Source organism: Coenobita brevimanus, chromosome 86, assembly GCF_032717465.1.
Source record: "Coenobita brevimanus isolate Jiangsu-jjx chromosome 86, ASM3271746v2, whole genome shotgun sequence".
Lineage (NCBI taxonomy): Eukaryota > Metazoa > Arthropoda > Malacostraca > Decapoda > Coenobitidae > Coenobita > Coenobita brevimanus.
Window position 1 is genome coordinate 11,760,756 of NC_137039.1, and position 26,688 is coordinate 11,787,443.

A 26,688-nucleotide genomic window follows, 5' to 3' on the forward strand; every position below is an offset into this window, starting at 1 on the left:
TAGCTCGATGGTTACCCTTTGAGCCCGGGGACGCCTTTTTCATGTTATTCTTTCATGATGGTATTATTCAGCGTAGGACAGAATGCTCGAAACCTTGGGACACTGAAGGTTACTTACGTCTACAGAATCGGAATATTAGTTATACTTCGGCACTGGCCGTTTCATCCCCAGTACTTGTTTTGGTATTTTATTTTATTTTTCCAGGTGGTTTAATTAAGCTTAGGGGGAAACAGGAGGCTTTGAAGGGGTTAACGGAGACTATAATGGAGATTGCATCTGGGCCCATTGCTACAAAGTTAATGGAATCTGCTAAGCTGATTATAGCATTAAAAATAAAATGTCACCGAGCGGAGGAGGTTGAGTCCAAAGTGTGTGTGTGTGTGTGTGTGTGTGTGTGTGTGTGTGTGTGTGTGTGTGTGTGTGTTTGCCTCGCCATTTTCTTACGACTTAATGCAGCTTAACACACAATTTCTTTTCGAAGTGGAGTTAGATTTAGTTTTAATATACCCCTTTGGATACAAGGGGCTCTTCCCAAGTTTAAATTACCTCTTCATTTAGTGCCAGGTAGGGTAGATGAAAAAGGAAGTCACCAAGATTCAGCTGGGTATGGCTGGGGATGTTTCTTTAGTTTTAATTTTTAGTCTTGGGATTTCTTTGAAGATTATTTTCAGCTTATGACTTTTCGAGAGATATCTTAACTAACTTTACTTGTGCCTACTGAAATATTAGCTGTACTGCAATTTAAGTTTTCTCTCTGATCACGATAGATGCTTTTATTTTATTATTATTTACTATTATTATTATTATTGATGGTAGGTGGGGGCTCTTACCATCCACTCACTCGATGTAGTGCTGCTTTGGGTGCCTGTGTAGCGTTATGATCTGTCCCCCTGTCCGCCCCCTACGGCGCATGCGCGGGGGTTGCCAGAAGCCGCCACAAATATGCCATTTGTCCTCTGATCTCTGTAGTGGTAACATGATCGGAGCCTCTCGCCCTCTGTTTCCAAACGGCAAATGGTCATTCCGGCTTCTCTTATCATTCGTCTCAAAGCTTTCTCGGGTAGTTTCCGCCCTTAAATTAAATTAGATTAGGCGGAAAGCAGTAAAAATTCGAATTTCTAAGGTATGAATGAGTTAGGTTGGATAAACATAGATATAATTAATCATCTGGGGACGAGTTATCTAATCTGTTAGGCGTGAGGATTGCCTTAGCTTTGTATCTTTACAGGAATGAGTCAAGCTCGTACTGTCCCGTGTATTAAACCATTTTTATCATACATATCCTTGAAATTATAAATAGTTCTGGCACACACTACCTCATTCAGTTGTGCATTCCACAGATCAATTGTCCTATTATGGAAACAGAATTTCCATACATCTTTATCACCTCTCCTTTTATGCTATATTTTGCAATGTTCTCTTGCTGATGCTTCACACATATGATATATATTCATTTATGTCTATTTTCTGTTCCCCTGATATGCACTTATATAGCATAATCATGTCTCCTCCTCCTCTCCTGCAGCGTTGGTAAATTCAATCTTTCCAGTCTTTCTCAGTAACTTAAATCCCTTAAGCTTGGTCCCCATCTTGTAGTGGCCCGTTGTACTTTTTCAATCTTATTTGTATTTTTTGAGATGAGGATTCCAGACTACTGTGATGCATACTCCAGAGTTGGTCTGATGAATATCTTCCTCAGCATATCTTCATTTATATATGTGAATGCTATTCTCATATTAGCAAGCAATGTATACATGTTTCGTACCTTCTCACTGATGTGATCATCAGGAGATAGTCTGTTACTGATAATTACTCCTAGGTCCTTCTCCTTTTCTGATATGTGTGTAGGGTTGATCTTCCTGACTTATAATATCAATCTGGTCTTTTCTTACTTTTACCAAATTTTATTACATGACACTTATCCACATTAAATTCCATTTGCCATTTATTGCTCCATTCATGAAGCTTGTTCAATTCCTCTTGCAGCTCTTTGCAAGAATCTATGTTAGTAATTTTCTTTTGAATTTTTGCATCATCTGCAAACATATTTAGATAGCTTCCGTTTCCAATTTTACTATCTATGCCATTTATATATACTAAAAACATAATATACTAAAAACACAACTGAGCCCTGTGGAACTCCGCTGGTCACTTCCCTCCATGATGAGTAATTTCCCCTTAATATTGTTCTCATTTCCCTTTTTCTGAGATAATCCTGCATCCAACAGTGGAGATTCCTTTGGATACCTCCTTGATAGTACAGCTTCCATAAAAGTCTTTGGTGCGGTACTCTGTCAAATGCTTTCTTAAAATCTAAATAGATACTGTCCACCCATCCTTCTCTTTTCTGTAATGTTTCTCTAACTTTGTCATAATTGCTTAGAAGATTAGTAACACATGATTTTCCCTTCCTAAAACCGAACTGCCTCTTTTATCATACCATGTTCTAGATGTTTTACCCAAACTTCCCTTATCAGCTTTTCTAGTATCTTACAACACTGGTCAGTGATACTGGTCTGTAGCTAAGTAGTTCTCATTGTGTTAAATTTGACTAGTGTACAGGTATTTGTAGACCTCACAGGTGGTTAAGGGGGATTAGTAAAGGACTCATGAATGGAATGGAATAATTAAAAAAGAAAAAAAAAGAGCGAGCACCAAGTCACTCAATGACTAAGTTTCCCCCTGGGAGGGGGGGGGATAGAATACCTCCTCAGTATCCCTGCTTGTCGTAAAAACCATCTAAAAGGGGCACTTTAATCTGCATCCTTCCTCTTTTCCCTCTCTGCTTCTTGTACTTTATCTGTCCCACCTCTCTGCCTTATATTTTCACTTTAATACCCACCCAACTCCTATTGTAGTGCCATATAGTCATTGAGTGGCTTGGTGCTCACTTTCCTTTCTTTTCTTTTCTTTTTTTCTTTTTTTAATAATCCATTCCATTCAATGACTAAGTTATATGGCACTAACTTGGGTGGATATTGAAAATATATGGCAGAGAGGTGGAACAGATAAAGTATAAAAAGCAGAGGGGGAAAAGGGGAAGGATTTTTAGTGGGCTTTTACGACAAGCAGGGACACTGAGGAAGTATTCTATCCCCCCCTCCCCGAAGGGAAAGGATTCGAGAGATAACCGTGATTGGGAGCTGGCTTAGTTTCCATTGATAGTACCCTTCTGGGGAGGGGGGACAGAATACTTCCTCAGTATCCATGCTTGTCGCAAAAAGGGCACTTTAATCTCCATCCTTCCCCTCTTCCCACTCTGCTCCTGTACTTTATATGTCTTACCTCTCTGCCTTACATTTTCACTTTAATACCCACCAAACCCTCTTCCATTATAGTGCCATGTAGTCATTGTTTTAGCTTGGTACTGGCGCTTATTATGCACCTCCTCTTGTACTTCATGTGTCTTATCTCTCAGCCATATATATTCACTTTAATAACCACCCAACCCCCTTCCACCTCAGTGCCATATTTTCATTGGCTTGGTGCTAACTTTTGCTTTTTTTTTTTTTTTTTATTACTGTATTCTGTGCATTTCCACTGATAGTACTGTATATAAATATATCCTGTGCTACTGGACACGACAGGGTTTATGTTACTGCACATGTGTGCAGATTTAAATAAACGATTGGTATTAAAATATGCCAATCAGTGATGTGTTGTAATGTACCCAATGTGCTGAATAACCTAACTTAGGATTTTTTTTTTTTCATTTCCCATAACAACTAGTATCTGAAGTGATCTCAGTAACGTAACTGATAAGGGTTTGTACTTTATCATTATCCATTGAATCAGTAGCAGTGCTGTAACAGTGTGAACAGCAAACTTCACTAAGCATACCCTACTGGAGTGCATACTGTTTTCATAGTATTTGGAGTTAAAAGTACGTTTCCATAAACGAAATTTTGAGGCTAATTTTTATTTCACATTGACTGAACTTGAACTATACTGGACTAGCCTAACACTCTTATGTAAGATTTCTCAAAACTAAAGGGAGATGTAAGATTCCTCAAAACTAAAGGGACTGAATTAGATAACTGGAAAAAAAAGGAGAAGGAAAAGCTAGCATCAAGCCACTTATTGACTCTATGGCATTTAAAAGGAGTTGGGTGGGTATTAAAGTGAATATATAACGCAGAGAGGAAGTTATCTAAATATGTTTGCAGATGATGCAAAAATTCAAAAGAAAATTACTAACATAGATTCTTGCAAAGAGCTGCAAGAGGAATTGAACAAGCTTCATGAATGGAGCAATAAATGGCAAATGGAATTTAATGTGGATAAGTGTCATGTAATAAAATTTGGTAAAAGTAAGAAAAGACCAGATTGATATTATAAGTCAAGAAGATCAACCCTACACATATCATAAAAGGAGAAGGACCTAGGAGTAATTATCAGTAACAGACTATCTCCTGATGATCACATCAGTGAGAAGGTACGAAACATGTATACATTGCTTGCTAATATGAGAATAGCATTCACATATATAAATGAAGACATGCTGAGGAAGATATTCATCAGACCAACTCTGGAGTATGCATCACAGTAGTCTGGAATCCTCATCTCAAAAATACAGATAAGATTGAAAAAGTACAACGGGCCACTACAAGATGGGGACCAAGCTTAAGGGATTTAAGTTACTGAGAAAGACTGGAAAGATTGAATTTACCAACGCTGCAGGAGAGGAGGAGGAGACATGATTATGCTATATAAGTGCATATCAGGGGAACAGAAAATAGACATAAATGAATATATATCATATGTGTGAAGCATCAGCAAGAGAACATTGCAAAATACAGCATAAAAGGAGAGGTGATAGAGATGTATGGAAATTCAGTTTCCCTAATAAGACAATTGATCTGTGGAATGCACAACCGAATGAGGTAGTGTGTGCCAAAACTATTTATAATTTCAAGGATATGTATGATAAAAATGGTTTAATACACGGGACAGTACGAGCTTGACTCATTCCTGTAAAGATACAAAGCTACGGCAATCCTCACGCCTAACAGATTAGATAAATCGTCCCCAGATGATTAATTAAATCTATGTTTATCCAACCTAACTCTTTCATACCTTAGAAATTCAAATTTTTACTGCTTTCCGCCTAATCTAATTTAATTTAAGGGCGGAAACTACCCGAGAAAGCTTTGAGACGAATGATAAGAGAAGCCGGAATGACCATTTGCCGTTTGGAAACAGAGGGCGAGAGGCTCCGATCATGTTACCACTACAGAGATCAGAGGACAAATGGCATATTTGTGGCGGCTTCTGGCAACCCCCGCGCATGCGCCGTAGGGGGCGGACAGGGGGACAGATCATAACGCTACACCTGCCCTTTCCTCCCTTCCTTCCTCTTCTTTGTTTCCTTCAACCGTTCCTCGTCCTTCTGCTTACGGGTAACTTTACACTCCCTCTTCTGTCTTTCTTTTCTTCATTCTTTCCTCTTCCTTCTGCCTATGGGTGATTCTACACTGAGTGACGAGCGAAATGGTTTCCTGTACACCAGGAAACCATTTACTACACTGGGTGGTAACCGTATAACCAAATTATGGTGACTGGTGGTTTTGTGGGTAATTTAGGCTCTCCAATCGGATTGAGCCTGTGTAGGTTTCTATCCAAGGGATGGTTGGGGTTTATTGCTCACGTAATGCCACTCAGGGATGAGTGAGGCTGGTCACTCTCACCTTAAATGTCAGGACCAACTTGCCTAGCCCCGGGCACCTACGCTCCTCATGGGGCGTCATAGGGTTGGATGATGGATAGATCGATGGATGGATGATGATGATGATGATGATGATTATTATTATTGTTGTTGTTGTTATTATTATTATTTTGTGGTAGATGGGGGCGCTCACCATCCACTCACTCGCTGTAGTGCTACTGTCGGGTGTCTGTCCTTTCCTCTCATCCATCCTTCTTTCCTTCCATCCTCTTCTGTCTTTCTTTCCTTCATTCTTTCCTTGTCCTTCTGCCTACGGGTAACTTTACACTCCCTCTTCTCTCTTTCTTTCCTTCATTCTTTCCTCTTCCTTCTGCCTATGGGTGACTCTACACTGAGTGACAAGCCAAATGTTTCCTGTACACCAGGAAACCATTAATTATACTATGCTGGGTGGTAACCATATAACCAAATTTTGGCGCCTGGTGGTTAAGTGGGTAATTTTTGCACTCAAATCGGATTGAGCCGGTGAAAGTTTATATCTAAGGGGTGGTTGGAGTTGATTGCTCATGTAATGATACTCAGAGATGAGTGAGGCTGGTCACTCTCATCTTAAATGTCGGGATCAACTGCCTAGCCCCGGGCTCCTACGCTCCTCATGGGGCAATGTAGGATTGGATGATGGGTGGATGGACTATTATTATTATTATTAGCTTTTTTTTCTGTTGGTTTTATTCAGCTGAAGATAGACTTTTCGAACTGGAAGGTTAGGTGCAGGATTATTTAACCCCTTCAGTACCAGATGCCTTTGCAAAGCTGAAAAAAATCTCCTGGTTACGTCAAGAATAAACCAAGAATTACCTCACTGGGATTCAGGTTAAGCGAGGACAGAAGCTAAGGAAATAATGAAACAAAACATTAATGAATATGGAGGTATTGTACATGATGGATAACTGAAGGAAAAATATTTATGTGAAGTGGATAACACACACACACACACACACACACACACACACACACACACACACACACACACACACACACACACACACACACACACACACACCTGTTTTACCTTGCGTCAGTCCCGTATTGAGTTAGTGTCAGAGAATTGATGTTGCATCTGATTAATAGCCAAGGGAAATGACTATTATCAATCCTTGCAGTCTGGGGCAGGTGAAACGAGCTGCAGACTTGACTGGTTGTGAACTGCAATAAAACTATAATGAATAATAGCCCCATTTATTACTCCTGAACTGAATAAACTCATTAGGAAATAGAGAGAATTTGGTGTTTTTTTTTTTTTTGCTGTTGTTGTTGATGAGGCCTAGGCTATGTTAAGAAGAACCCAGTGGACTGCAGACTGAAGCTGCCCTTCCCTTCTCCATCAAAATCCTTTGGAGGTTAGTGCAGGGGTTGAGGGAATGTTTGTATAACCGTTCCACAGCCAGGTTATAATCCATGCCACCACATGAAGGCGTCCCCCTTCAGCACTAAGAATGTCTCCATAACAGAAGAGGCGACATCCTACTGAAAGATTAATGAGTGAATAAATATTTACGCCAGTTTGAACACTATATAATTCCTGTGTTCAAGCAATTTGTCTGGAGCAGGAAAGACTGTACCTGTACTAATATTGTTGCCATGGCATTGAAAGGTTTAATTACTGAAGAGAAAGGAATCCAGTAAAAAATGTTTTAAAAGTAGAAAAGTTGATTAACCGTCAGAAGTCGGTTTTAATAGCTGAACTTAATCTCTCTCTCTCTCTCTCTCTCTCTCTCTCTCTTAAGTTAGGCCTATCTAGTTTTTTTTATCGGCTTTGGCTATAAAGAAAGAGAGAGAGAGAGAGAGAGAATGTCTGGCTCAGATAAACAACAATAACGTACACTCCAACACTCCCAAATCTACCAGGCTGTAACACTCTCCATTTCACGGTATATCACTGGGTAATCCTTCCTCCTCAGACCCAACCCCCTCCCCCCCACGACCTCTGACACTCCTTCACATTGCTATTCAACCATCAACTTCACGTCAGCCAATTTCTATGATTCAGCGTCGTATTCCAGGCGATATAGGGGCCTTCGTAGTTCCTCTTTTTTAGCGAGTTATTTAGCATATGACACTTGAACATTCTCCTCTTTGCTATTTGTACCGTTTACTGTGAAATTAATATGCACTAACAACATACAAGATATTGTGGTGCAGAATAATTCGCTAAGGAAGAGGTGTCACGAAATCTACAAAACTGCATACGGCCATGCCGTTAATATTGAGTGATTGAGGGTTATCAAAACACTTAATTTTTTATGGTCACCTATGTAGTATTTATATTTCCCTCTGCGCATTTTGCATTTCTTGATTATTTATTTATTTATTTATTTATTTATTTTTTGGCTTAATTTTTATGTTCTGTCTGCCATTCTGTCTGTTACCAATATAATGAGAAGAAAATTGACTTGAACTGCACCAAATTTGGAAAAATGACTGAGGACCATCAGAGGAACCGACGATTATTTTTTGGCCTCAAAAAGTCATGGGTCATAGGTTAAGTGCAAGGTCAGCTCAAGAAGTTTTGATCCGACCTCGACCAAACTTGGTGGAAAAGTTGAGAGACAAAAATGGATAGACTGATTCAAATGTAAGAATAATCAGTCAGGTAAATGTCACGCAGTAAGGTCAAATGTTTGGCCCTTAAATTTAGGCGGAACAGATACGATGTTATTTGGATCAGACTAGGTGGTAGGGTTCGAGGTTAGGCAGGGGGGAATTAATCTGTCAGAACAATAGTTAGGAGGTTAAGGTCACAGGGTTCCGTAAGCTCAAAAAAAATTTTAAATCCGATTTGGACCAAGCTTGGTGAATGGATTGAGGATCAGCCAAGATTGGCGCATTTTGATTTTAAGGGTAATCAGTCGATCATCATGGGCACAAGACAGAGTCAAATATCCGGCCTTAAGCAGACAATAGGGCAAAAGTGATGTATCTTGAGTGCTCTTACGAAATATTAGTTGTGGTCAGCCTATAATCTCACATTACATACTTATTCAATAACGACACTGAAAACTTAGACACATTCTATCATTGTGACACGCATTAGAAATTGTCGCTAGTTACTGGGATCTTGCCTGCAACTTTAGGCAATAAGAAAGAAAATTACGGGCCTTTGAATACATTGTCTTCTGTATGGTCAACCGTCCTTTCTTAACGCCCTCTGTAATCATATTCTGAAAGGTCTCCAAGTTTATGGTTATCCCATATTCTTGGAACGTGAGTTTCGAAGAACTGAAATGAGAATAATAAAATATCTAGCAAAATTTTTTATCTCGTAGTTATCCCCAGCAACCACTGGATGTATCTCTTTTGTCAGACACAGTGTCGTACTCTGTGAGGCTCTGAAGATTTCCCTAACTTTTTTTTTTTTCCTGCCGGGTTTGTTCTGTACTTTACAGCTCAATGTTCTCGTGTACAATATTATTTATATTTTATCCTGATTACCTGTCGTATAAGAGCATGTTAAGGTGCAATATGCATAATAAATCACGCAGGAAGAGGTGCTATGATGCCTTCAATTTCACTTAAAATGCAGCCCATAAACATCGTGATAAAACTGACATACTCGTACACCATTAGAAAGAAATATCATACCTTAAGTACTCTGCATTGTTTTAAAAAAATGCTGGATTGATTCGGATTACAGTTTTAAAAAGTCCATCCCATTGTAAGTTAGCCCCTTCTAGCCCAAGGCAAGACAACAGGAGTCCAGTACATTATCAGGAAAGATCGTCAGTCTACATCCCATGATGGCATTACATGATGGAACAGCCTCCAGTCAGCCTTGTTCACTTGTTGGAGGTTTACCGTGTAGAAGAATATATGTTCAATCCGTGAACCCTAAAGTCATTTTTTAGGGCCTCATCCCAGGTCTTTTAGGTATACCCTTTAGTGCTGTACACTCCACGCTGAATACCATAAACCTTTTTGCCCAGTTTTTATCCTACATTCTCTCTACATCTCCAAACCGCCTCATTGTCACACTACACATCACCCGTGCCCTCAGTTCCCAACTGATCTCCCAGCTGCCGAGGCAGCGGATTGGTAGTGTTACTGAGTGCTGTACAATGTTGCCGGCCCGTTTGCTCCGGAGATTGATTTCTATGTATACTGTTGATGCCACACGACTTTGGTGTCCATTCCTTCCATAGGTAATATGAGTACCTAGGAGAGACACTGCGACGAATGACTGTGGTGAACTAAATGATGGAGTGACTTGGACCTCTGGACAATGGGTGAATAACCTGCCACAAGATGAAGAGCCTATATTACACAGGTTGGCACCAGGACTAAACGTCTCATGGCGTCTGCTTTCACTTTCCTACCTGCTCATTCACAATTTTGCCATTTGCAGTTCTGCATTCAGGGAAGCACTGCACATCCAAGTGGCCATACGAGTGTGCTAAATCCTAGCATGTCCTCCCTCTTTTCTGCCCAAACTTCATCTCAGCAAAAATAATTGGAAAACTGGTTACATTAAAGGTATCTTGGATTGAATATACTTTTTCGTCTTACCTTGGCGGAGATTTTTAGGCTTTTTGCGACTTACTTCGCATAGCACAGTGGCAAAATAACATAACGCTACAGCTCTAAATCCTCTACCACACATCTCGTGACTAGCGGTACATTCTCTGTAACCTCATATTATAGTTCATCATTGAAGATGGACAGATGTCAGTTGGCACGTTGACAGTCTCTCCAGTTGCGTGATCGCTGGGTAATTTAAAAAAAGAACTCAGTCAACTCACTCCCAGCCGGCACAGCCATATATTTTCTAAAATCCCTTCCATGATACTTAGTGATGAACAGTATATAAATTCTTCAATACTGTAAACACTGGTTATTATACCAGTTTTCTATATATGATTTACTAAGTAAAAGACTGCAAAACAGTTAATAAAATCATAAAACGACAAGTGGTCCGTTAGCATTCATCACGTATTATTAGAAGTCTCGTTGCATGTTTAATTTGAAATGCTTATCATTTAGTAATCACAGAGATTAATGTTTGATCCGGCAAATACTGAGGAGAAAGTGCCGACTATATATTTATAAAAAGGCGCGATTTATGGAGCCGAAATCATGCTAAGACGAAGCTACCGACCGAAATCGCAAATACCGATGTTTCCAGCAAAACTTTCGCAGGCGTGTGCATACAATCCTCATCTGATTCCTATAAATATTTAGCAGCAAAACGAATTCATGTTAGTATGATATATAGACATATATGTCTGAAAAGTGTTATCTGATTAAAACTATTATAAATGACAACTGGGAATGTAAGTACTGTAATTGGTCTTAGGCTATGAAGAATACTTGTCAAGACTTTTAGACGGTTAATTTTGTTAGTTTAGTGATACCCTTCAACTTATCATAATGAAGATACTTTTCCTCATTTTATTGAGTAGATATGTTTATAAAATTATACTTACGAACAAGGTGATAAAGGAAACACCAAACGGTAGTTTAGTTGACCGCATTTTTATATTTCAAATTAGGATCTCAGGTGAAGATTGGCAACTTATGGGAGTTTGTAGAACGCTCCTACTGAAGGGCAAGTAAAAGTGAACAGAGACTCGTTGATGACGCACAATTAAAAACAGCAAAATAGAAAAGGTTATGGGACTCGTCTGACATTCAGTCTTTCTTGGGAGGTATCAGTTTTTTGCTTCGTTAAAGTCTCACTGCTTTAGAAGTGTCGAGAAAATGCTAACTTAAAAAGCTAATGGGAGTTTTCTTGGCGTCTAAAATTGGCCAGGAATTGCGGTGATCTAGAACATTATTATTATTATTATTATTATTATTATTAATTTTATTTTTTTGAGGGGATGGGCGGGGAGGGAAAGAGGGGTTAGGAGAATTAATACCCCTTTCTGTTAATTGTATTACCGCCCATTACCAAAACCTTTTCACTAACATCTTTACTAGTCAGTCTTTACTAATTGTTTTTCTAACAGCTCTACCAACACCTCTGCTAACGCTGCTTTACTAACACCTCTACTAACTTAATCTTTACCAGCGCCTTCACTAACACATGTACTAACTTCTTTCAACTTACATTTTTTACTGAAAGCTTTACTAACAATTTTACTGACACTTCTTGACTTAAACGAATTCTAATGTGTTGTTATTCACACCTTTACCATCACCCTTAGCAGCACCTGTACCTATACATTGGCGAACATTTTTTCTAACACATCTTTACAGATGCCTTTATTAATAACTTTACTAACAACTTTTACGAACACCTCTCTAAGACCTCCTCTAGTTACACCTTTACCAACACCCCTTCACCAATACGTTTATACTAACACGCGTTCTTACACCTGTCTTTTAACACTTCTTTACTAACAGCTTTACAGACACCTAAACTACTACATCTTTTCTAACACCTTTATTAATATCTGCTAAGCTTTTACTGATTACTTTTTGCTAATATATCTTTAGTAACACGTGTACCAACAGTTTACTAACACTTCTTCATTAACACTTCTTCACTAACACCTTTTTCTCGCTCTTTTCTTCTGTTTATGATACATTAAACTTTTCAGTCCGATATTTTCTTTGTCGTGCTACTAGACAGTTTTACTGATCTTGGGAGAGTAGTTTGGTATTCCATGGGTTAATATAGATTATCCCTGACTAACCCCTACGGAAAGGTTCTCCCAGGATTAAGAAAAGGAAAATCTGAACATTGCACCAATTCAGTACAAAAAAAAAAAAAAAAAAAAAAAAGGCCTCTTGTTACAGGGGTTAATTGTGAGAGAAGAATGATCGCAAGGTATTTTGTTATTTTTCAACTCTTGTAAGCTTGTGTTTCAAGATATCGGATACCCGTCAACTTGCAAAACATTCTAAACTTAATGATTGTGGTCATGACGAATAGACGTGCGACCTTACGGCAAACTTCGATGTTTTTCCATCTACCTATTGTAAGACTCCTTAATTCTGTAGAGTGTTGCTACAAACAAATCGCCTCCACGTTGCCCAGGGTTCTGCCATGTGGCTGCCCCCCCTACAGCTCACCATCCTCCTCTTATATACTTCTCTCCATCCTTCCATCTCATCCTTGGTAATCCCCCCCACCCCCGTACCTCACTGACATACACTCTTCAAGTCAATCATTTGTGTGAAGGTTGTGTTTGTAATTGGTTTTGGAAATTTCGTAACACTTTTTTCATAGTGATTAATTCTGCACATTACACTTTAAGCTCTTGAGCCTGATGACATCTTTTCCATACTCTTGCATTCGTGCTGTCTCCAAACGATTACATTCAGCCTGGGAGAGACTTTTGTAACTGAAGGGATTAGATATGGCCTTCATTAACCCACTGATTGCTACAGGTGCTTCCTTAGCGGAATGAAATAATCTTGAGGTAGAAGCTTATTTAATGCGTCACCGTAGTGCAGAGGCTAAGAGCAGACATGCAGCGCCCTCTACTGGGTTGTGGTAACTTCGCCATGATGTTTATTTAACGTAAGGTATGAGCAATTTCCTTGACTTATACGTAGTAATTTAATTAACATGGAATATAAAATGAACATTAAATAATTACAGCTAAGAGCGGAAACCATTCAGATTATTCATCCATTCCACGCGTGCCTCCCGTAACGATGGCAAGCAATAAGCACGTGTTCAACCAGAGTTATCGCTACTATAGAAGGTGCTGAAGACATGTGACCTTACAACAGACTGCGATGTAAGGATCCTACTGTTGAGTCCCGTATTCTCATAGCTTAGGCTTCTGGCACCTTTTCATATGACTTGCTATTACTCCCCAGTGTATGGTTTGCGCAATATGTGTTGTTATTAGCAGGATCAGATTCTGTTCAAGATGGTGGGGTTGGTAGGGCGCTCAGGTTAGTGTACTGTAGTTTACATGCCATGGTTGAAGTCTAAGAGATGACCAAGGGTATTTTATCAGTAGACGTGCCCAGGGGCGTAGGTCAGTCACTTACCCGTACAAGCCGTGGACTATAGGCAGCCTAACTTAGGGCTCCTACACTCTTAAGCGAGCCAAATGGGATTCGACAGTTCTCCATTTAAAAATAAACCGAAGAAGACAATGTGCTAGAAAACCTCCCAACGATAAGCCAGTCAGAATGTGCTTAGGGATTGCGTAACACTCTTCCCTACCGACTTATTCTGCACATTACACATCATTATTCTGTTATATGTTACTGATGCAAACTAAGTTCATAATTTAACGATGAAAGGGTTTTTTTTACATTTACCCTCCACTAATACCGAGACAAAGCCAGTAAGCCAACATTATACTGCCTATACTTCTAAGCAAATTTTCTGCATCTCCCTAATATCACCCATTTCTGATATATTAATGAAACTAGCGTCTTTACAAGTCGGTATGGGAACATTCATTTAACCGAGAATGAATGAAAATAATCGACTAATTTGGCCAAAAATCATTCGAAAAACCGTGCTTTGGTATTAAACCAACCGCCACGTAACCTAATTAACCAAACTATACTTCCCTAGTTTGTGCAGAGGTGACACAGGAAAATGGCGGCCTATGTGTGTATGTAGGACGGCTTCATGTTCAGCATAAACAAACCCAATTAACGGTATTTTGAAGATATTTGAATTACTATCCTGCATTAGGTTTAAAGACAAATAACAGTTGCTCAGAATTATAACTATAATTTAGGTCTACTGGTTATTCCCAGCATGGACACTAATTAAATAAAAAATCCAACAAAAATAGCACACAAAGGAAATGTAAAGATGTAGTATGCACAATGAGTCGCTGAGGAGATACTACTACGAAGCATCCTGTGTCATATGGATTACAACCTGAATTCCACAACTTGGATGGCACTGCGTGGATGGCGGAATAAATAATGTGCAGGAAATATCAGAGTCCGTGCGAGGGTTGGGGGGCTAAAAGCTAGTAATTTTGCCATGATTGTTGCGTATCCGAACGAAGCGTGCAATAGCGTGTTAATGCCTGCAGATTTGCAAGTGTGGGCCTGAACGTTATTGTGGCGTATCTGAACCAGTTATATCTCGGAGGCAGTTATTTTGCTCGGCGAAGCACAGGGATAATCCAGTTTATGAGTCGCTTTCGTACCAATTGCATCAGATGTATGGGGAATTACCTTGCATGAAAAAGAGTATGAACGCATGGAGTTTTGTGAGTATGAACCAGTTATTTTTAAAAGGTAGCAATTTAATCCATGGACGAGAGTGAAACTTAAATTCATGAGTAATTCTGATGATATACGGAGCAATTTTAGGAAGAAAAACCTGCCACGAATTACAGTGTAGGAATATATGTTACTGTGGTATATCTGAGCCATTTAGTTCCAAAATGTAGTAATAAGATTTTGATTGTTCCAAATCTGAACACCGTTTAGTATATGAACCATTTATTTCTAACAGATAGATGTTTAGCCTGCAGTTCAATTTGTGAGTCATTTTGAGTATACGTGCAGCATACAGGGAGATGTTAGTTGATTGAGAATAGGATCATATAACTGTTGCATATCGGAATCAACTACATTTAAAAGGTATTTCTGTAGCCTATACTGCTTTGCCTGTAACTTTGCCCTAATTTTCATCCATTAGCATCTTATTTCACGTAACTCGAAGGCAGAAAAGGACAATGTTACAGCTCTACATCTAGCCCATAACACTTCTTCGTGGGGGAGGTGTTGGCTGAATCGGTAGAGAGGCGGCTTGTAGTCCTAATGGACCCAGGATCGAATCCCGGCTGGGACAGGGAACAGTTTAAGGATTTGAATTTCCTAAAAAGCAGACTTTCCTGATCTACCAGATGACCTGCCGACATGTCGTAAAAGTACCCCCGCTTATACCAGTACACCAGTCCTGTATGAGACAGCCCTAGCATGTATTCAATATGGACGGTGGGTGTTAGCGCCGAAGTGGTGACATGTGGAGGTGTAGGAGGACTACTGGGCCTTGGGATAGGCCACTGCCCCCAAGAAATAGGCCCTAAGCCTTTGCCCAGAGTCGGACACGTAAAAAAAAAAAAAAAAAAAAAAAAATCTGATGTTAATGTGACGTTAAAACTGATTCTTCTTGATGGAGAGATGTCAAGTTTAGGCCAAGTTAAATAAAAAAAAATAAAAAATAAAAAGTGTAGGGAATGAAAGAGGACGTCCAGTTTTTGGCAACATAAAGAATTAAAGGAAAATTTGCCATGCGTGAAACACAGGCTTTTACTGCTTTGCAGATGTGTGAATATACAACTGACTAATGTGGCGCGCCTGAACCTTTTTTTTTTTTTTGGGGGGGGGGGGTGAGGGGGAGGAGGCGGGTATTACCGTGAGATTTAGAGGGAAAGAGAACGTTACTGCCTGCAAACATGAGCGCATTGCATTGAGTGTTGTTGAGTATATGAACCAATAGTTTGCAGAAGATAGTAATTTTAGTCTACTGAAAAGTTAAACCATGAATTTATGGAGAATTATGCGTGTAAACTTACCTTAACTAAATTTACTTTATTGTAGCGTATCTGAACCACTTGTTTCCAAAAGACTGTTGTTTAAACTTAAAACAATAACCTATAAGTCGAGTTATCAAAACGTTTTGTTAATATACACATCAATTTAGGAAACACTAAAACTCAGCTTGAAATAGAAACTTTAATGTTTGGTTAGAGTAGGTATTGATTTTAATGCATGACTGTTAGAGACAGGTAAATTAACAAGTCATTTATAAACTGACGATCATCATTAACTGATGATGTTCATACTTTCAAGGTTAGTAAGAGTTTATGGAAAAATTTTCTAGTGTGCATCTCGAGGAATGAAAACAATTACCATTTCAGAGTGAATATGAAGGCACCTAAAGCACTGGGCAGTAGCCAACAAACTCTATGCCTTTGAGCCGAATATATATATATATATATATATATATATATATATATATATATATATATATATATATATATATATATATATATATATATATATACACACGCACACATAAATTGTGTGTGTGTGTGTGTGTGTGTGTGTGTAGAACTGAATATACCACTAGTATAGGAGACGTGGAATGTGACTCAATTTAAGCGTTTTTTAGTGATGGTACGTTTGTTTTTCATTGCCTGTGGCGTTATATGTATGATAGCGAATGTTACCAGTACGTAATTGGTAAACTGGCATTGTATGTCAGTTTATAAAAGTTTGTAAAAGAACTTAATACATAGCCACTCGTTTCCAGCTTATTTGTCATTGTTCAGTTGCGGACAAAATTATCAATACACATCATAACGATAAATGACAGAATGGGCCGTACACTGGTTGGTTACAGAAGCTCCCTAACACCATTTCCTAAGAAATTTATTTTGTCATATTACATATTACTAAGTGGTAGGTGATGGCGACCGTCATCCACTCACTTGATGTAGTGTTGCCTACTTCTTTTTTAGCCTTTATCATTCTTTTTCTGTGCCTGTCCTTCTCTCTTCCTATTTCTCCCATCTTTCTTGTCACTTCTTATTGCTTTTCTTTCCTTTACAGGTGGTTTTACATTGAGTGGCAAGCCAAATGGTTTCCGGTAAGCCAAGAAACCATTTACAACTCTGGGTGGTAACTATATAACCAAACCACACGTGCTCCCTACGTGTCAACAAGTGGGTTGGTGGAGGGTTAGTGCCCTTCTCCGTAAAACAAATAGTTCAAAGTCAAATGGCCACCCCTTACGGGATTATGGCATCTGGCAATAGATAGATAGATAGACATATTACTGTCCATCTCCATATGAATTAAATCAGTGAAATATTGTCATACTCTACATAGATATCATGCAAAAAGATATTAACCAATCATATCCAAAAATAAATGGCTAAGGAGGAGATGTTAGGGAGTTTACTTAACCTACAACAATACGGGACAATGAGCAGTGACTTTAGAACCCAATAATGAGGTTTTCCGAACCCAATGAGCCTTTAGAGTGTTATGTAAGGGATTCATAAATGCTGGATTACAATGTATACATGTAATCTTACTCCGAAACTTCCCTTTAAGGTGCTCCGGGTAATGAGTTTCCTAAGCTAATTCATTACTAATGCACATGACTGAAGTGGATAATGAGAGACGAAGAGGGAAACCTAGGAAGTAAGTGGATGGCTGGGGTAAGCGGGCATATCAATGAGGATGACGTGAGTTGGAAAGAGGGTAGCCTGATGACAGAGGACAGAATGACATGGAGACGATTTGTTTAAAGCCACTCCCTCCTGGATTAACACATCTGGATTTGGATATATAGATGGGTAGCTAGATATATATACAAAAGAATATAGAATACCGATTACTGCAAGTCTGTAAAACTGCTATGATTAATCACCGGCTGTTTATAAAGCTGAGAAACTGAAAGTGCTACCTCCAGTGAACTTACTGCGTAGTTGTTTGAACCAGAAAATTTTGTTGGTGTTGTAGTTCCATCCTCACCTGAACCTGAACTTGCTGACTGCAGGTTGAAGTTATGTAGGCCACTGTCCTCCTTGCAGATAAATAGGAAGTGAGTTACTGGGCGTTTGTATAACTTGGCAGGGGAGTCACCCAATCATATCGGTGCCACCACAGGAAGGTAAGCCTCTACAGCACCAAGGACTTTTGTAAAGTAGGAATATAATATATTAGCGACCACTGTCAGGGACGAGCGACAAGTTACCCTTGCCTTTTAATGTTGAAACTGAGTACACTATAGCTCTGGGTCCGTACGCTACTGATGGTTTTAAAAATGAATGATAATTACAACACCGTAAGAAAGCCTGTGGGTATACCATGCTTGGAGAAAATGGCCAAGACAGAAATAGCGAACTTACTGCACGTCAGAGGGCAGTTACACAGAGGGTAGGCCAGCATGCTCTCCAGTACAAATTTCTCTAACTATCTACACCAAACTACACGCACAGTACACACTACACTTCCTTTTCCAAAATGCAAAAAATTATGGCGTCTCATCACCAAGCCTCGGAGTCCCCAGGGGGGGTGGACCATAAATGCCCCCACCATCCGCCCCTCTCCCGGTGACGACTCGAGGTGCCTGGAACCACTGTCTGACTCACTTGTTCATTTCTGTAACATTCGTGGCCTTTACTCTAACTTTCGCTCTGTTGAGCACCACCTCTCCTCCTCTAAACCTCACCTTCTTTTTCTAACTGAGACTCAGCTGTCTGAGGCAACTGACAGCAAACCCTTTTCTGTATCCTCCTACTTTCTCTATACTCATTTCAAAGCCAAAGGTGGCTGTTGTGTATATATACGCAACGACTTATCTTGCTCTCGTGTTCCTGAACTCGATTCTTCTGAATTCTCTACACTCTGGCTTCGGCTTTCCTGTCATTCTCTGACTAAATATATCTGTGCTGTTTACTTATCCCCTAATTCTACTATCAAAAATTCTTCGACTATCTTACTTCTACGATGGAACACATTCTATCCATTTCTCCTTTCTCTGAAATCTCCATTCTAGGAGATTTCAATGTTCACCACCACCTTTGGCTCTCCTCTCCTTTCACTGATCCACTTGGCGAACAAACCTACATCTTTTCTATCCTTAATGACCTAGAGCAGCTTGTACAGCACCCTACCCATATCCCTGACCGCCTTGGAGAGAGCTCCAACATACTTGACCTCTTCCTCACAACTAATTCTTCTGCTTACTCTGTTAATCTTTTCTCTCCGTTGGGCTCCTCCGATCACAACCTTATCACTTTAACCTGTCCTATCACTCCGGTATGGCCTGTGGACCCTCCAGGGAAACGTCTTCTGTGGCATTTTGGAGCCGTGGACTGGGAGGCCCTCAGGCAGTACTTCTTTGATTTTCCCTGGAATGATTATTGCTTCCATGGCCGTGAGCCATCTCAGTGTGCCTTGCGCAGTACGGTGGTTATTCTCTCGGGCATGGAAGCATACATTCCTTTCTCATATCCTTTGACTAACGCAAGAAAGCCATGGTTTAATCACGCTTGTTCTAATGCTGTCCGCAACAAGGGGAGGGCCTACAAAAGGTACCGGAGCCAACCCATCCCTGAATCACATCATCTTTACGTTTCTGCCCGGAATCGTGCTAAGTCTGTTCTTCGCTCTGCTAAAAATAATTTCATCTGTACTAAATGCTCTCAACTCTCTAACTCGAATTCTTCCCGCTCCTTCTGGCACCTTGCCAAAAACCTTTCTAACAACTTTACCTCATCATCCTTCCCTCCTCTTTTCTACTCTGATGGCTCTGTAGCTATTTCTTCTACTGAGAAAGCAGATCTCTTTGCACAGACTTTCTCCTCCAATTCCACCTTAGACGATTCCGGTGCTGTTCCCCCATCACTTCCCCCCTCTGACTTCCTCATGGCTGACATTGAAATTTCTTCAGCTGATGTATTTTCTGCCATCACTGGCCTCAGTACTAACAAGGCATATGGGCCTGATGGGGTCCCTCCTGTTGTTCTCAAGAACTGTGCTTCTGTGCCTACACCCTGCCTAGGCAAACTGTTTCGCCTTTGTCTGTCAACTTGTACCTTTCCTTCTTGCTGGAAGTTTGCTCTCATTCAGCCAGTCCCAAAGAAGGGTGACCACTCCCAACCCTCCAAGTATCGTCCAATTGCTTTAACGTCCTGTATTTCAAAAGTTTTCGAGTCAATTCTCAATAGAAAAATTTTAAGGCATCTTTCCTATCACAACTTTCTTTCCGATCGTCAGTACGGGTTCCGTCAGGGACGCTCCACTGGCGATCTTCTCACTTGCCTTTCAGACTCCTGGTCATCCTCCTTTTGGGACTTTGGCGAAAGCTTTGCCATTGCACTTGACATCTCAAAGGCTTTCGATCGAGTCTGGCATAAATCTTTAATTTCCAAACTGCCCTCCTACGGTTTCTATCCTTCTATCTGTGCCTTCATCGCTAGCTTCCTTTCTGATCGTTCTATAGCCGCTGTTGTAGACGGCCATCGTTCTTCTCCTAGATCTATCAACAGTGGTGTTCCTCAGGGCTCTGTCCTATCACCAACTCTCTTCCTTTTATTCATCAATGATCTTCTAAGCTGTACATCTAACCTTATCCACTCATATGCTGATGAATCCATCCTTCACTTTTCCATTCAGTTCCCGCAACACCCATCTCAAGAGTTACTTCAACAAACAAGGGATGAGGCTATGGCACACCTAAAGTCTGACTTAGCTCGTATCTCTGACTGGGGTAAAAATAATCTGGTTGTTTTTAATGCATCTAAGACTCAGTTCTTACACCTATCAACCCGACAAAATCTTCCACAGGTATACCCACTAAAATGTTTAATAATATTCAGCTTAGTCCTGCATCATCCTTGAACATGCTTGGGGTTTCATTTACTCGGGACTTATCTTGGAAAGATCATATTACATCTCTTGTAAAATCTGCTTCCAAGAGATTGGGTGTGCTAAGCCGACTCCGCTCTTTCTTTACCCCTGCACAATTGTTGACTCTATACAGGGGTTTTATCCGCCCCTGTGTGGAGTACAACTCTCATGTGTGGGGGGGCTCTCCACATACAGCTCTTCTCAATAGGGTGGAGTCAAAGGCTTTTCGTCTCATTAACTCTCCTCTTCTTACTGACTCCCTTCAACCTCTGTCTCTTCGCCGCACTGTTGCATCTTTATCTCTTTTCTATCGCTACTTTAATGGTCACTGCTCCTCTGAACTGTCTGCTTGCATTCCTTCACCTCTACGACGGGCGCGTAGCACCCGTCTGGCAGCAAACTCTCATCCCTTTTCTGTCCAACTCTCTAATTCAAGAGTTAACCGTTACTCCCAGTCTTTCATTTATGCAACAGGTCAACTCTGGAACTGTCTCCCTCTGTCTGTATTTCCTGCTGCCTATGATCTCCAGTCTTTCAAACGCAGTGTGTCCAGGCATCTCAAAATGATCGGATCTTGAATTTGGCTCTCTGTTGTGTTTTGTTTATCTCTTGGAGGGAACTGTTACTGCGGGCTCATGGTCTTTGGTTCCTTCTTCCTCGCATAAATAAAAAAATAATTTTGAAAGTGTGTATTTTGATAGAAGGAATGATGGTTAATGCCACCTTGTTCTGGGTTATGATAACGAGTTTTTTAAAAACACCTTACGAACCAGCATTTAATCTCAGCTAGGTTACGTGTACCGATAAGTTGATAAAAGACAACGAAACCGTGACATGAAAAAAAAAAAAAAATGATTGTTGACTTGGCATATTGGCTTTAAAAGATCTGCTTATACTGATGACAATACAAGTGTAGAATATGACATATATTTACAGCCAAGACAAGATATTTCGCTTCAGACACTGCTTGTTGATTCGTGGGATTCGTGGTTGCCTGCGTCAGGAAAGGAAGTCTTTAGGTTATGATGACGAAAATGATGATGATGATACGAAGAAAAAGGAGGAGGAGGAGGAGGAGGAGGAAGAGGAGGAGGAGGAGGAAGAGAAGAGGAAGAAGAATTTGTGCATCGAACTGCGTAAAATTAAGTTACAAACTAATACCATTTAACGTTTGGGGGTTGTTGGTGTCAGTAAAAGCGATTAGTGGTGTATAATGGTGTGGTTGGCGATAGTGTCTTGCCGTGCCTCGTAATGGGGAATGTTAATGGGGTGTGACCGTGCCATTAACCGGGATAACACTGGCACTGAGGCTGGTGAGGATAATGATAGGCTAATGGGTGTAGTGTTAGTGGATATAGTGTCCATTCGTGCAGGATTAATGGGTGTAGTGCTAATAGATGTAGTGTTAATGGGTATATAGGGTTGGGAAGAGTGTTAATGGGTATATGGAGTTGGGAAGAGAGTGGGTGTAGCAGGAAGTATAAGAAGAGTTTGGTGTTTTTTTTTCCTTTTATGCAAGGAAGAAAGAACCAAAGGATAGATGCCCTGAAAAATGGGTGTAGCATTAATAAATACAATGGTAATGGATGTTGTGTTCATTGGTGTAGTGTTCTTGGATGCAGTGTTAATGGGTTACGTGTTAATGGTAATGGATCCTGCTAATAGCATGTGGCCGTATCATTAGCCAGGCTGACACTTGCACTGAGGCTGGTGGGGGCAGTGTGAATGGTGGTGATATTGCTGGTATCATTGATGACATGTCTATCTATCTGTCCATCTGTAGCGAGACACCTTAATACCGTAAGAGGTGGCCACAAATAAATCACCTCCATGTAGCCCTCTCCCCGGCCATTTCACTGCCCTACCCCCAGCTCACACACTCCACTCCCATGCACCTCTACACTCCATCTCTCTGTCTCATCCTCCGTCTTCCCCCCCCCCCCTTCTCTTCCTCTCATCCTCGGTCTCCCTCCCCTCTCTCCCTCTCAACATCGCTCTCAGGCACTCTCCTCGTTAGTCTCTTTCCATCGTCTCCACGAAACCACATCATTGTATTTCTCCTGACATTTTCTATCTATCTATCTATCTATCTATCTATTGCCAGACGCCTCAATCCCGTTTGGGGTGGCCACAAACAAATCGCCTCCATGTCGCCCTGTCCCCCGCCATTTCACTGCCCTGCTCCCAACTCACACACCCCTCTCTCATATACCTCTCCACCCCATCCCTCCATCTCATCCTCGGCCTCCTCCTCCCTCTTCCCCCCTCCACCTCACTCACATACACTCTCTTCGTCAGTCTTTCACCCTCCATCCTCTCCACATGGCCAAACCACCTCAGTGTGTTCCTCATAACGCTTCCTATCACATCCACATCCACACCACAACGCTCCTTTATATCCTCATTCGTCAGCCTGTCTCTCCACAGGCTCCCCTTAAATAACTCATTTTCACTGCTCTCACTCTTGACTTGTGTCCTTCCAACAACGTCCAAGCTTCACTTCCATACGTTACAGTTGGTATCACAATACTGTCATGTAGTAACTTTTTCAATTCCATGTTCACTTCCTTGTTTCTTATCACTGCTTTCAAAGAACCAGCAACCTTTCTTCCCTGCTGTACTCTTTCAAGCTCTTCACCCTCCAAACCTCCATCCTTACTCATCACACTACCCAAGTACTTAAACGTACTCACATTTTCCAATTCCTCACCATCCAACCTCGCTGTACATTCACTGACTTCACCTCTCTCAAAGACCATCACTTTACTCTTCCCTACATTCACCTTTAGATTCCGTTTCTTACACACTCTCCCAAACTCATCCACCAAGCCTTGCAGCTCCCCTTCGTCTTCACTCAACAACACAATATCATCTGCAAACAACAGTACAGGGAGTTTCCAAACATTATCCTCTCTCACCAGGGCCACTCCAACATCCACTACCCTACCTTGTACCTCTTTTATTACCCCATCCATGTACAGATTGAACAACCATGGAGACATGACACATCCCTGTTTCACCCCAACTTGCAAAGAGAAAAATTCACTTAGTTCACCATCCACACGCACTGCAGCCTTCACACCATCGTACATACTCTTCACAGCATGCAACAACTTCCCTTCTACTCCATATATTCTTAACACTTTCCACAATCCTTGTCTATCCACCCTGTCATATGCTTTCTCCAAATCCATGAAAGCCGCATACAACTTCTTTCCCTCCTCTAGAAACTTTTCCACTAAAGATCTAAGAATGAATATCTGATCTACACAACCTCTTCCCTTCCTAAAGCCTCCCTGTTCTTCTCCAACAAATTTCTCTGTTCTTTCTCTAACTCTGTCAATAAGTATCCTACCATACACTTTTCCTATTATACTAAGAAGACAAATGCCCCTATGATTACCACACACTTCTTTTTCCTCTTTTCCTTTGTACAAGGGAATAATTATACCTGCCTTCCAATCCTCCGGGACTCTACCTTCCTCCCAGGCCAATCTGCACATCTTCCACATCCATTCTACTACTATCTCTCCCCCATGCTTCAGCATTTCACCACACACTCCATCAATTCCTGGGGCTTTCCCCGATTTAACTTTCTTCATTGCTTCCACAACTTCTATCCTACTGATTTCTTCCTGTCTTCTCACCTCCCTCCTCCCCCAGCCATTCCCCAGCCACTTATACTCGCATTACTTCCACCCTCTATGTTCAACAATTCCTTAAAGTGTTCTCTCCATCTGCTCACTTTTTCTCCCTTCTCCACTAGTAATCTACCATTTTTATCTTTCACTCCCCTGATAACTTCACTTCCACCCTGTCTTACTCTTTTCACCTCTTTCCAGAACATTTTCTTACAGTCCCTCCACTTTACACTCAATTTCCTTCCAAATTCCTCATCCACTCTCTTCTTACTCTCTCTTACTAATTTTTTCACCTCTCTATTTCTACATATAACTCTCTCTTCCGCCTCTCAACTTCTTCCACGCCCCTATTTCTCATCCATTCATTGTATGCTTTCTTCTTTTGTGCCACAGCCTGTCTCACCTCTTCAGTCCACCACGCTGTTCCTTGCACCCCCCTCCGTCTTCTCTTCCTTCCACACACCACATCACATGCTGCACATATTTCTTCTGTAAATATCCTACACACACCTTCCACGTCTCCCATCTACTCCAATTCATATTTGCCCAATCGTTCCTCCACTTCTCTCTTATACTCTGCCTTTTTCTTATACTCTGCCTTTTTCTCATCCTCTTGTAACCTTTCCACTCTCCTTGCAACTACTCCTTCCTCTCGTCTTTCCCTTCTTCTATTCCTCCATCTTAATTGAATCCTAATTCTGGCCACCACCAAGTAGTGGTCGGAAAGTCCACTCCCCCAACCTCTATAAGCTCTTGCATCTATTACACATCTTCGCATCCTTTCATCCACACACACATAATCAATCATTGCCTACCTTTCATTCAGTTCACCACCCACCCTTCTCATCACTCGTCATGTATACCTGTGGATCATTTTATGCCTGAAGAGGGTAATGGCTATCACCAACCCCCTCCCAGCACAAATGTCCACTAACGCTCTGCCATTCTCATCTATCTCAGCAGGCACACCCCACTCACCAACTGTTCCATCCACCTTCACATTCCCAACTTTACCATTCATATCACCGATCAAAAACACTCTCTCATTCCTTCCAAACTTTTCCATGCACACTTCTACATTTGTCCAGAACTCTTCTCTCACTCTTCTAGCACGATCTTGCGTTGGCGCATACACACTCACAATCGCCCACATTTGTATTCCAACTTTCAACTTTACCCACACAATCCTTGACCCAACTGATCCATACTGTCTTATGCTCTTCTTCCATCTTTTACTCACAACTATACATACTCCTTCCTTTGCCCTCTCATTCTCACCTACTCCTGCACATATACCCCATCCATACTCCCATTCTCTCACACTTTCTCCTCTCCATTTTGTTTCAGTTATTCCACATACATCCACTTTCACACCCTGAAGCACCTGGACAATCTCCCTTTCACCTCATGATTCGCTCCCCTCACATTCCACTTTCTATCACATCCATATTCATACCACAGTGCTTCTTTATTTCCTCGTTTGTCAGTCTGTCTCTTCACGTAACTCCACATGCTTCACTCAAATAACTCGTTTCCACTGCTCTCACTCTTGACTTGTTTCCTTTCAACAAGGTCCAAGTTTCACTTCCAGTCGTTAGAGTTGGTATCACAATACTATCATGCAGCGACTTTTTTACTTCCATGCTCACTTTCCTATATCTTACCACTGCTTTCAAAGAACCAAGCAGCCTTTCTTCCCTGTTATACCCTTTCAAGCACTTCATCCTCCAAACTTCCATCCTTACTCATCACACTATCCTAGTATTTAAATGAACTCACATTTTCCATTTCTTCACCATCCAACCTGACTGTACATTCACTGACTTTATTTCTCTCGATGACCACAACTTTACTCTTCCCTACATTCACCTTTAGGTTTCGATTCATACACGCTCTCTCAGACTCATTCACCAAGCCTTGAAGTTCCCTTTAGTCTTCACTTCACAACACAGTATCACCTGCAACCAACAGTACAGGAAGTTTCCAAACACTGCCCTCTCTCACTAGGGCCACACC